The sequence below is a fragment of the Monopterus albus genome, unplaced genomic scaffold (assembly GCF_001952655.1).
Source record: "Monopterus albus unplaced genomic scaffold, M_albus_1.0 scaffold3.1, whole genome shotgun sequence".
Lineage (NCBI taxonomy): Eukaryota > Metazoa > Chordata > Actinopteri > Synbranchiformes > Synbranchidae > Monopterus > Monopterus albus.
This window is the reverse complement of record NW_018127883.1, coordinates 5683765-5693335: the sequence shown is the minus strand read 5'-3', so window position 1 is coordinate 5693335 and position 9571 is coordinate 5683765. Positions and strand designations below refer to the sequence as shown.

The following is a 9571-nucleotide window of genomic DNA, read 5'->3' as shown; positions in this document are numbered from 1 at the left end:
TGAATCAGCTCTGACTACCTGCAGTCTCTTATCCCAGCCCTTTTTCCTGTCAGGTCATGTTTGTACAAAAGAGTTGTTTCTGTTTTTGTTTGGGAAATGCTGCTAAAATCAGAGCTATGATGATGACCGTGCTACAGTATGTGAGGCAGTAATCATCGTCCCTTTGATTGCTGGTCAGTAGTAGGGGAGCACAACCATGATTAAGGTGTGGCTCCATTGAGATGATTTTCAGATCAAATTAACTGTCTTAGTCAGAGCTGAGGACACAACAGAGAATGCTTACATAAGTGGTCAAGACTTGGCAGCACAGTTTGTGATGTTTAACATTAGTCATGCATTCCCCAGCTATCTCAACACAGTATCATGTGGCTTTTTCAATGTGACCACCAGTTTTTATTTTCAGAAAAACATGAGTAAGCATTTATAGCAGTGCTTGCAGCTCTGTGTGGCTGTGCTCAGAGGCTGTGAGATAAATGTTAAAATAAGCATGCAAAAACTCACAATACCAACGCAAACATGCAGATGTTTACTATTGTACTGAGAGCTAACATTTGTTAATTAGCATTAAAGTACAACTGAGGCTGATGTGAATGTAATTCATTTTAGAGCTAACTGCAAAAACAGAGGTAATGGACAAGCACAACATTTCAGCAAATGATAAGTCAGTACACAGTATGGTAAGTTAATTCAAATATTTAAAATGCCCAATTCAGGGCATGTATTCAAAAACCAGGGAAATGTTCAAACAGCAATGTTCCAGTGAACGCCCACACAGTACCAACCATTCTATATATAATGTCCCATATGCCTTACTAAACATTATTGTACATACTCTGGCAAGTCAAGTGCAAAACTGAATCACATATTTCATAATATGAATGAACAGCAGCTTCTGACACACATAGCATGTCACATGCTGCTTTATTTATGAAGAGCAAGTCAGCAGTCTCTGCTGGCCTAAGATAATGTCTCTTTTATCATATAAATACAGTACTCTGAATATGTAACTGTCCCGTGCTTACTATGCCTAGCACCATCAATATTGTGAAAGCCATTGTGAGCACTTGATTGCTGGAAGGTCCTCACTTGCACACAGAAAGACAGGTACAAGGACATGAATAGAAGGTCTAACATATAAAGGCATTTTCTGTGATTTTAAGTATTTTTAAGGCCTGCTGTGCCCATGTTTTCTTGTTCCAACCTTGCTAAGACTAAAGCTAAACTAATCCTCATAGAAGACTAAGGTTGAAGGGAAACAGAAAAGGTCCTGAGTCACAAGGTCAATGCACCCTGCGGAGCTGCTGGTTGTACATCAGCTGAGGCGGCCTTCGCCCTGAGCACACACGATTAATAGAATTAGAATCTGGGAAAACATTAATCAGCACTCTGTGCCCACTCTAATCCATGCAGAAATCCCATTGATTTTTAATTGTGTTTAGATTTTGGGGCAATGCTTGTACTGCTGCTAATGCTAGAGTTCGAAGGGGCCACTTGAGTTGCAGTCATTATGAAGTAAACTTATAAAGAGGTTTATAACTAGCTTTGCTTCAGTGTTTTTAAGGTCACTGAGTACCATAAGCCTTCATTCTCTAGTCATTTCTCTAGTTAAAAGGATATGACATGAATGGAATAACAGCTAGGTTCTTTTTTTTTACATTTTGCTAAAGAGCATAAACCTCTCAAAAGACACTTAGCACTTTGTGAGTTCTGCCTCTATAGGTGGTGGAAGACTACATACATGGAGGGAATGAAAGAGACGTATTCATACCTTCAGGACAATTTCACGACGATGAGAACCAGAGGCCTTTCACTTACCAACTTAGGGCTTTTGGTGATTAGCACGACCATTCACTGACATACCTGCATACTTATTAATAAAAATGAGTCGGGTATAAAATATATGAAACTAATGCTAAATAAATTGTTTCTACAGTGGTTAACACTTAGTTAACATTTGAAAGAAGAGAAGATAAACACTGAGGGTTTCATGTGAAAACAAAGATGTCTGTGTTTAGTTGGAAAAGTAGCTTTCCTGAGACCTTTGCATGTGTGACTACCATCCTAAGACCGAAGATCAATGGGCTGCTCTTTCTTCATTTCCACAAAGATACAGGCCTTGTGTTCTGATCCCCCACTTTGTGAATGGAAGGCTCTCTGTGCTATAGTCTGTATCCTGAAATCCAGTACTAATGGGGGGAGTAGGACTGTCTGCTGTGGTCAGCTCTGACCCCCCCCCAGCACAAAGGCCACCTTTGACTGGAAGGCCTGGAGGTGGGAGTAGAGCAGAGGCCAGGGGAATATCTGATGACTAAGAGGCTGGGAACGCCACTGTATGCGACTGTGTGATTAATGAATGCAGCAGCATCAGAGTCTGGCCTTCACCCAGTGCTCTGAGATCATCACCTTCACTCCCTCCTCCTGTTACAAAGTGGAACAACCCAGATTTAACTAAAAAGAATGAAATGTATACTTTGACATATGGATTATTTCCTTCAATAAAGCCAACTTGCATGTCACATGGGTAATTTTTATAAAGTCAGTGAGGTGTGCTGTTGTCGGATGTTGTGCGGATACTGATCTGGAGCCTTGTGTCTTGTGTGCTGGCTCAGGGTTTATTTGTAGCTGCTGTTACTGGAAATGGATCCCTGGAGCGATCTGGATTCAGCTGATCCAATTAAATGCTGTGAATAATTGATCTGACAGTGAAACTGAGCCCTGTCACATGGGAGCGGTGACATCATCATTTGAGGGTTGAAACCGTACTCCTGTGCAGCTGGACTGCCCTGGGTCATTTGTTCTACAATCAGTCCACTGTATCTGATTACCACCTGTGAAGGACACAAAGCAGGCCATGAGGACAGAAGAGGAGGTCACACTGCCATTATCATGCTCAGCGAGTCTATACAAAGACAACAGACTCACTGATAGCCTGGGCTTGGAAACTCGTGAAATTATCACAGCCTGAACTAAAGTTCTGTTTTCATTTGGTTACAGTGTTGTAGCTGAAGTCCCTTTCTATAGAAGAAAACAAATCTTTGTTTCCTTTCTCACAGTCCTTCTTTTCCTCTCATGTATGGGGCTGTGCGAGCTGTGCTGCATTGCGTGCTGCAAAGGCCATTCCTAAACAAGACCTCCATGTGAACCAGATGGATTCTGCATGGGTCGGTTATCTTCCTGGCTATGAAATAAGGTGCAAATAGGAGCCATCTTTGACCTTGGCCTTGAAGGAAGTTTATATTGTAATATCTAATGCAACCCCTACGGAAAGGTCTGCTCCCGCCGCTCACTAACTTTTCATCTAGATCTGCACCACAAATGAGAAAAGGAGGCTGCTGAACATCCAACATCTTGTCTGAATTAGACTCAAACCCTTGGGCAGAAACAGAGGGAGGCCCACTTTTCATGTCTCCCCTCAGTTTCTCACGGAGGGAAAACAAGGTGTCGGGTCCCGCTTACAGCTGACTCTCATACTGCAAACATTTTGCTGGGCTGGCACTGGTTATCATGAACTAAGGAGTCTGATAAAACCATCTATAGAGTTTCTCCTCATGTGGCCACACAGTCATCATGCATCACTGTGTTTGTAAAATGGCATTCTTGCTGTCTCCCTGTGGAAAGTCTAAAGATTCAGACAAAGCCATGACTAGTTTTTAAGAAATTTTGGTAAATATTCAAATCTAATATGTTAAAAGAAGACTATTAGCCATGTTGGGCTTCGGGGCTGGGGAGTATGTTTTATTTTCCCTAACAATAATTAATTATCAACACTGACACTGTTAGAGTTTACAGACCTTTATTTCTTCAAGTCATTTTACAACACTGTTTCAGTCTCATCCACTCTAGATCATAGCAACATTTTGAATCTGCACTTCCAAAGCTCTGATTAGTGGGCTCTTTATCCAGCTGACGAAAATGAACATAACACCAGAGCTACTCAGTTCAGTGAGTTGTAGATTTGGATGCAAAGATCCAGAAGCAAATTAGTGATTTACCTAGCTTAGCATAAAGACTTGAAGCAGGAAGAATGACTTACCTGGCTGTCTCTAAAGTTCTGCCTACCAGCATCTCTACACCTCATTAGTCAACACTTTATATTTTATTTGTTTAATGTGTACACAAACAGAAATGTAAGAATGTCTTTGCTAGATGCCTTGGAATAATGTGTGATGTATGTGTGTGTAATGTGGGTTTATATATGTGCATTGTGTCTTCTGCCTATTCTGCAGAAATGGTGTAAAAGCAGTATTAGTCCACCATACAACTCCCCCTTAAATCACATTTTACATTTTTGTTTGTGTATGAATCAAAATAACAACATACAACATGTTAATTAGTATTGGAGAGAGCCTGACTAGCTGCTTTCCTGCTGCCTCCAGGTTTCTTTCTAAGCTAGGCTAAAAATAACACTTGATCATAACCCAATATTGAGCTAAATTAAGCCCTAACAGCAATCATGGCGAGCAGCACTACAATAAACACTGTTCAAAGGGGAAACAAATCTCAGCAAACTTCCCCAAATGTTTATCCATTTCTTCCAGTATTCTTCGTATGCAAAATAAGGCTGCAACCACAACAAAAGCTGCTAAATACTAAGTATGTACTGGTCTGATGTACAATTTTTCTGGGCTGCCACCTCTCCATTATTAACTGCCCATTTATTCACTACAGCATGCTTCCATTTTCTCCTGTGGAGAAGGTTGGTAAAACCAAATTTGGCCAAGTCCACACATTTCTCCATGAACTGAGTCACTGGGACTTCATGCAGCTAGTGAGGGGACCCTGTCAGTTAATTAGACGAGGGTGGTGGCGGCTCCATCCATCACCTTCCGTTTTCTTTTACCCTGAGTTGGAACACTTTCCTCATCCTTCAAACCAGAGGACATTTCCAACTGCAAACATCACTAGGTGAATGGAGAGGAAAGAATTCTTTCGAGCAGCACACTGCCAAGAGTTCAACCTCTCAGGAAAGGTCATGCAGTGTTACTATGGTAACGGGGAACACCGCTGGTATGTTAAAAAGGTAGCCAGCAGAGGTGTAGCGGGCGACTAAACTAAATCTATGGCTGCAGAATTTCAGTGGGTGGATGCATGTTGAATAATAAAATATTCTCTCTAAATGAAGTAGCAGAGCCTCTATTCATTACACCACTCTGATGTTCCATGACCATTAACATCTGTTAAAGCCCAGTATGCACCATGACACATCCAACTCTCTGGGCAAGGAGGGTATTTTTAGACATGTACTCATTAGTGTTTAGAGATCATTTGTAGCGAAGGATGGGAGGGGAGAAGGAGGCCAATAACACAAAGAAAATCAAATCCTTATTTAAATACCTGAGGACTGAGTGGGTTTAACTGGTAGAGGAATGAGCAGAGGTGAGATGTGAGGGGCAGGCCAATCAAGGATTTCCAGGAGAGCAATGCAGTGAAATAGTCAGGGCAAGGTCAAGGAAATTATACAGCACATTATCTGAATGCTTCTAGTTCTGCTTCTAAAACAGAGACAACATATGTAACCTCCAACTAATTACATATGCTTATAAAACCACTATGTTCCCAGGCTCAGGATCATACCTATTGTTCTCCTTGGGATCAGCAGTCCTCCAGTAATTCAGCCGTAATTCAAATGAACTCAGTTCTATTAGCAGAGCAGCTATCATTCTTAAGCACACATGGTGTCGATTATATGGACTCCCCACACTGATAACTGTCCAACTATTCATCCCTGAACTGATATATAAATATATATATCCAGCACAGTCAACATGTACCATATTTCCTGTTTTGGTCATACAGCAATGGTATTGAATTGTGGGAGTGTTATCTGTTTTTCTGTAATGGGATTCTGATTTAATTTGCTGCAGGAGGGAAAGTGCCATGCAATCTGTCTCTTTCTCCAGGTAGAGGTTAGTCTGGATAAGAATATAATGTCATTGTCTTATTAAGTGAGAACACACAGATAGGGCCTCCTCCTTCAGCTCTTACAGTGGGATGTTGCCTGATACAACAGTGCCCCCTGAAGGCCATGGTTTAGTTTGTCAGTAGCCCAGTAACTTAAAGCAACCAAAGCAAATTCAGGTGTTTTTCCATACTGATAGTTATTCAGAATATGATGTTTATGTAATGTAATTAGCATGGTGCACTAGAGTGGAATATTTTTTCTAATTGCCAGATGCTGCACTGAATCAAGGAGAAATATAACCAAGCCAAAAAAAGAAAAGACAAAAGCCATGCAGTCCAAATATGCTTTGTATGCCCCGGCCTTGTCCCGCTGGGCTGGCACTGTCACTGGCAAAACAGGAAAACACAATGGAGTGATAGAGAGACTCATTTGCCAGAGCTGCCACACAATTAGCAGCAGAACAGTGAGCACACCAAATATCCAAGAGCCACTCCACAGGGAGGCCAGCTTGGCCTGTGGCTCCAAATGGAGTCGGCCAATTTGGCCGGTGACTTCACTGGTGTGTGAGCCCAGCCATTGTTCTCACAGGCAGCCAGCAGATGGGTAAGAAATGTGGCCAGGTGCTGAGAAGGCCAGTCACTGATGGAGTAATAATATCATAATATCAGTGTTAATATTTATTCATGATTAAACATGATAACATTTAATGAAATCTAGCTATGTCACCAGCGGTGTGCGTTGGACCCCATCAGCTCATCTTCTATCACTAAATGTATTTTGTCTTTGTAAAGGTATGTTTCAATCTACTTTTGCATGTTGCAATAGTTTTGTATATGAAGATGAAATTGTCTTACAAAAAAGGAACAGAGTGACAACTGGGACAGTGAATATAATATAATATATAAACAAAAATATTCCAAAGGTATGGTATAATTTATGGATAGTTTGTTTTAGTTTTATGGTACATTATTAACAAATTGTACAAAAATAGTATTTGATCAGTGTCCCAGGGTGAAATTAGTTTTGTTCTGTGTAATTCTTGGTTCTTTCACTGGTTCCCTTTAACCAAGAGAGATTTTAGTTAACTGTGAAATTAGCTATAATTTTAATGGATTATTTTATTAGAGTCCGACCAGTGGATTGGCATGGCCCATGCTGACCACTGTTAGCTTATCACAGGTATCCGTATCACTGTATATATTAAGACATTTTGAGCACCGGGGGATAGATTTAGCTGGAATTAAAACAGGGAAACTGGGTTAACATGGTATATGCCTAAGACCCTTTAAGACATTAGGATACAGGGTCTGTGTCAGTTATCCCACTTGGTACTCAGTTCATACTGTATCATGGTCACAGTACTAATACACACAATACTAATAACCAAATTTAAGGGATCATTATCAGTCTTATCAAGTACTTATATTAAAAATAATATCAAGTGTTGCATCATCATTATTTAATGTCAGCAAATTTATTCAAAAACAGGCTGATTCTGTCCACAGGTAGCAAAATCTGACTCTGTGCACTCATGGACTAACATATTATAGGTATCTTGTGCCAAGAGATCATCCACCATCTGTAAAAAGGCATTGTCGTTTCAACACTTTGGATTTTAATATTAAACAGACCTTCAGACCGATAGCTGTCTTCCTTGTTTCCAGTTTATGGTAAGATAAGTTAACTGTCTATTGGGTCTAGCTACATATTTATCATACTGAAAGGAGAGTGATATCAACCTTATGTTCTTTCCAGTAAGAAAGTGAATATTTCCCAAAATGTCAAACAATACCTATCAAAATGAATTATTAGCTAGGCTCTAACTGTATGTATATTTGTCGCATCAGCACAGAATGTGTATTTATTTGAGTTTGAAATGAAATAATGAAATAAAATCATTACAGAGATTTTACCTTGTACAGAGGTATCACAAAGAGGATGTTGAACTAATGTGCTAAAAGAAGGCACAGATGCACTGGTTCTTCAAACATTATACAGAAATGGATGTGATGTCAGTAATAAATAGATCTCTGTTGATTACAGAGAAAAGAAAGTGCATGCATATGCCATTCACTGGGGACTTACAGCATAGAAAAAGCTCTTAGGGACACATTATGTGTAATGCTGTCTGACATGCCTGTAAGCCCAACATGTGTTCATATGGAAGATGTAGTTGATAGTGCTTAGAGACAACAGGATGGTGAGTGTGGTTAAGACCACAGAGTGTTGAATTCTGACAAAGTGTCTTAGGAGGCAGGAAGCACAAAGACAGATGGCCAAATGGTGCACTGATTTCCCGATGAGGCTTCACACACAATGAGAAATCCATTTATGAGATGACTCTCAGAGTTTAATGCCACTAATTTGGGTCTGATGAAGAACACAGGAGCTGAGTGCCAGCAACAGGGACTTTCAACCGCCCCTAAAAGGATTTTTGAGAACCCAGATGTGCCGTGTATTGAATTTGATTCAACTGCGTTTATCTCTAGAGCAGCTTTTTAAAGTACATCTTATCAGGTTATATAAAGAATGTAGAAAAATGTTTGGAGTGATTTCAGTGTCACTGCACCAATAGTGTGAATACCAGGTTTCAAAATGCCCAAATATTCATGATATCTACCAAAAAATTGCTTAAATGTCTGGATCCAAATGAGCAAACTGAACCACACACTGACAATATACTGTAGATAAGATACAGTAAATTATCCCACAAGATATCAAATAATAAAAAATCACTGCCATCTTTTCAGCTGCAACATTAAATGTACACACTACACAATAATGCACCATTGACTATAACACAATAATATAATATACTGTACATTGTTCAGAAATGGTCAAAAATTAAAATTCTGCTATCATCAGGTTATATTTTTTGGTTATTGAATAAATACCAGAGCAAAGATAATACCATCAAAAATCCATGTTTGGGTCTGATAAGCAATTTTGAACATGCTAATTAATTACTTACTTACTTAGCATCATCCATATTAGCATTTTCACTATGAGCATATTAGCACTGCCCTAGCATGGCTGTAGTCGTCTTTGACCTACAAGGAACAAATTGAGAATTTATGAGAAACATCCACAAAGTAGAAGGGTTAACTTTCTTAGTAAATGATGACAAAGATCTTCACACCGAAAAGAGGAAAAATGCTCTTACCAATCACAGAATGTTTTTCAAACAGGAATCCCGCCAAGAAAATAAAAAATCAGATTAAAAAAAACAACAACTAATTGTATGTATTAAACTAGATTTCAAATTCAGCGTTTGAAACATACAGCCTGAAGTGACATTTCAATTAAATGCAAACAAACCCACTCATGCAGAAAAGAGGTTTAACAGCTTTCAAACACAAGACAGACAGGCTGATTGCAGAGGAGTCAGAGTGTGTCTGCTGTGTTGGCTCAAGTGAAGCCAAACTGGACACAAATCATGTGGAGGACCATCCAGAGGGGCAGGCGTATGGGAAGGCAGAGCAGATAAAACGAATCCTAAAAGGCTCCTGGCAGCTGAATAAGAACAGTCCCAAAGGTTGTCTGTCATGGTGTGGCGTTCAAGCACTGGACCCCTCTTTCTGTTTCAGGCTTTGTTCATGTTCTGGTTTCACAGAGCTTTCATCTCCCTCCCAGTCCTCTCCCATAGGTGCCTGCATAATTACTACTGAC

At 39.9% G+C, this 9571-nt stretch overlaps 1 long non-coding RNA gene across 1 annotated transcript; it reads right to left on the bottom strand.

Annotated features, from left to right (window-relative positions):
- Window positions 1-384: 384 nt before the first annotated feature.
- LOC109962600 (uncharacterized) lies at window positions 385-9571 on the bottom strand. The gene is made up of 3 exons (XR_002275288.1): window positions 9066-9571; window positions 8878-8952; window positions 385-2828 (listed from the first exon to the last, which is right to left on the bottom strand). It is a non-coding gene; the product is annotated as an uncharacterized LOC109962600 (long non-coding RNA).